General features: G+C 44.6%; 1 pseudogene across 1 annotated transcript; it reads right to left on the bottom strand.

Annotated features, from left to right (window-relative positions):
• Positions 1 to 459: 459 nt before the first annotated feature.
• Positions 460 to 2,251, bottom strand: LOC306936309 (E3 ubiquitin/ISG15 ligase TRIM25-like; annotated as a pseudogene). The gene is made up of 2 exons: positions 2,002 to 2,251; positions 460 to 1,659 (listed from the first exon to the last, which is right to left on the bottom strand). The product of its transcript is annotated as an E3 ubiquitin/ISG15 ligase TRIM25-like (transcript).
• Positions 2,252 to 3,559: the final 1,308 nt, after the last annotated feature.

The following is a 3,559-nucleotide window of genomic DNA, read 5'->3' as shown; positions in this document are numbered from 1 at the left end:
CTATAACATTGGCCAAATAGTTTATATTGACTAAGAAAGTTTTTTAAATAGCCGATCTACAAGCACACAACACCTCTCTGTTGTATTCCAGTGTCCAGTGACAGATACAAAGACATTTAGTGCTCTCATGAAACAGTAATATACACACTATTAATCAAATGTATTATACTAATATCATGTTTAGTTACACTTTATGACATTAAAATTAATTAGAATAAAACATCTGGAAAGCAATTATATCAATATTTCACATGGAATATATCAAATACATAAATTGATGATTGCATCAAAACAAGACAAATGTTGGCAAGAGTGTGTATATTAAAAACAGATTATTAACCACTTTAAGACGCAGAGCAAAATAGCTGATCTACTAAGCTCAGGCTGAGAGAAAAACAAGGACCATTATAATGAAATTATGCTCCACTCGTGACACGAGAGACAAAACACAAGTGTGGTCTACTTGAGGTCACACAACTCAGCAGTGTCTTCAGGTGATAAACAAAGCTCAAATCCAGCATGGAGGTTGTGTGTGAATGTGGTGTGGACTGTGTGGAGGAGAGTCATGGTGTCAGACATAGGACAGAGTACCTGCACTCTGGAGGACACATGGCCTGAGATGCGAGTATAAATACCCCTGTGAATGAACGTGCACGTACACTGCAAAGACCATGATTTATCATTGTAGCCAAATCTACATTCATCACCAAACCCTGTTCTGCTGATATCTTTATCTGAGACTGCTATAAAAGCCCAGCGTCCACTCCACTCTACCTCCCAGTAACAGCGTCCAGCCAGACCCTCTCATTCCAGTGAATCTCTCTGGGTGATCAGGATAAGATTGTGGTTTGTCCATCAGTTTTACTTTTCTGTTCCCTTTAGACAGAGACAGTAGTTGATGTGCTGTGTTTGGATCCAGTGTGATTGGACATGCATATTGTAAGAATTCAGCTCTGGTCTTGGGTTCTGGTGGTGTTGACAGTGAAACATCCACTCTGTTCACTGTCTCTGTGAGTGAGAGCTGCTCCAGCTCAGAATGTCTCCTCCTCAGTTCAGTGACCTCCTGCTCCACACGCCTCCTCAGTTCTTCAGCACGACTCAGTTCACGTTTCTGCTGGTCTTGGATCAGCTCCCTCACCTCAGATCATCTTCTCTCCATGGAAGAGATGAGCTCAGTAAAGATGGTGTCACTGTCCTCCACTGCTCTGTCAGCACCGTGATTAATGGACTCCACCTCCTGGTGAAGCACCTTCATGTCTTTCTCTCTCTCCTGGATTCTGTGCTGCATTTTCTGCTGACTCGTACCGAGCTCTTTCTGTCTCTCAGTCCGTTCTGCTGCAGCTGAGATCGTGTCATGACCTTTGTGTTCGTCCACGGAGCACAGAGAACAGATACACTGTTGATCCGTGCGAAAGAAAAGCTCACTCACCCTGTTGTGGCGAGAGCAGATGTTCTCCTGAAGCTCGCCGGAGGCTTTGACCAGCTTGTGTTTCTTAAAGGCAGGAGACTGATAGTGAGGCTGGAGATTAGTGTCACAAATGTAAGAGACCAGACACTGAAGACAAGTCTTCATAGCTTTCAATCTCCTCCCAGCGCAGAAATCACAGGCCACATCTCCAGGTCCAGCGTAGCAGTGAGCAGGATGAGCAGCTTGGAGTCCTGTTGATAGATTGATACATGCATTTATCAATCTGATAAATGATTTAATTTGTATGTGCCTGTACCCTCACATTTGGTAGCCTAATAGGAGCCAGCATGTCTCGACTGCCTGATAACTATTGTTTTTTTTACCGTCTATCTGCCATACCACCAATCTGTGTTGGACTAACTTTGTTTCCTCTCAAAATAGCCTGCCACCTTTTTATATTCTTGTATAAAATAAAGAGATGTTTCATCTCTTTATTGTTTTATAATATCAGACAGACAGACAGACAGACAGACAGACAGACAGACAGACAGCTGTATTTACAGTACAAGAGAACTGGTCTCACGGTCTCTAACCTGTTTTCTTCAGGCTCTCCACCACCTCAACCAACATGGTGTTTTTCTTCAGAACAGGTATTGGGGTGAATGTGTGTCTGCACTGTGGACAGCTGAACCTCCCTCTCTGATCATCCTGGTTCCAGTATCTCTCGATACACCTCCTGCAGTAGCTGTGTCCACAGGGAACAGTCACAGGATCCTTCAGTAGATACAGACAGATAGAACAGCAGAACTGTTCCTGATCCAGTTGAACTCCCTGCTGCGCCATTTCAGTATGACTGTCTGTCTGTCTGTCTGACTCACTAACAGATTGAGTTAAGGTTGGTTTAATTTCCTTAGAGATGACATGATATGAGAGATCCTTTCAGATTGGTTCGTACAGACAAAGCCAACCTTGTCCCTTGAATTATTGGGCTGATAAGAAAAGGCTTGGCAGGAATTTGCTGACACTCGGTTTGTCTTTATTAACATATTTATTATGTCTTGGGTTCAGGTACTGTACATGAGATTAAAGGGTTAGTTCTGATGTTCTGAAGTTCTGAAGTTTCTTTGTTACTGCTTATGTTATTACTGTTGCAACATCTGAGGAATCTTGAATCTTGTTCAAGGACACTTGGACACAAACCTTTAGGTTTCCAGATGGCCTCTGTATGCTATTATTAGCGAATGCTACAGGTGGTGCCAAAGCATACACCTCTGTATCTCTTGAGCCACTGTTGCTCTCTCTCTCTCTCTCTCTCTCGCACGCACGCACGCACGCACGCACGCACGCACGCACGCGCACACACACACACACACACACACACACACACACACACACACACACACACACACACACACACACACACACACACACACACACACATATACACCACAGACATGACTCCACCAGGAAAGGATTTCTGTCAGCGACAGACTGTCAGTTGGTTACACTTATATACACCGACAACCGATTGTGTGTGTGTGTGTGTGTGCGCGTGTGTGTGTCTGTGTGTCACTCTATAGTGCTGCAGGCTGTGAACAGAGAGTGGGGGAATGTGCTTGCCACTGCAGTAAACGACAGGGTAGAAAAAAAAGAAAGATGAGAGAGAAAGGAGCTGTAAAAGATGCTGAGGCACACAAAAGGAGAGAGAGAGAGAGAGACTCTTATCCTTAATTAGATACTCCGCCCTCCCACTCTTTCCCCTACAGAGGAGCACAACATGATCCCGCGCCTTCTTTACCAGCCCTCTCTGTCCCTTTAAAAAGCATTTCATTTGTATTATACTTCTATCTTTCAGTCTTCTCTCCTCCCATTCATGCTTCCGGCGCGAACATTAGCGTATAGCGTATAGCACACACACACACAGCAGGGCGCGGACGGTGCAGGTGGTGCAGTCACAGAGCATGTCGGTCGATGGCTCATTAAGGCGTAGATGTATAGGATCCTATACGGATCATAGAGATTCACCTCTAAGGAACAGAGATCCATCTTCACTGCATGGAATAATCTGTCTATCTATCTCACACACACACAGAGACACACGCACACGCACGCACGCGCACGCGCGCGTGCACACGTGTGTGCTGTATATGA

Source organism: Electrona antarctica (assembly GCF_951216825.1).
Source record: "Electrona antarctica genome assembly, chromosome: 14".
Lineage (NCBI taxonomy): Eukaryota > Metazoa > Chordata > Actinopteri > Myctophiformes > Myctophidae > Electrona > Electrona antarctica.
Note: the sequence above shows the minus strand (reverse complement) of the source record. Positions and strands in the feature narration are given on the sequence as shown.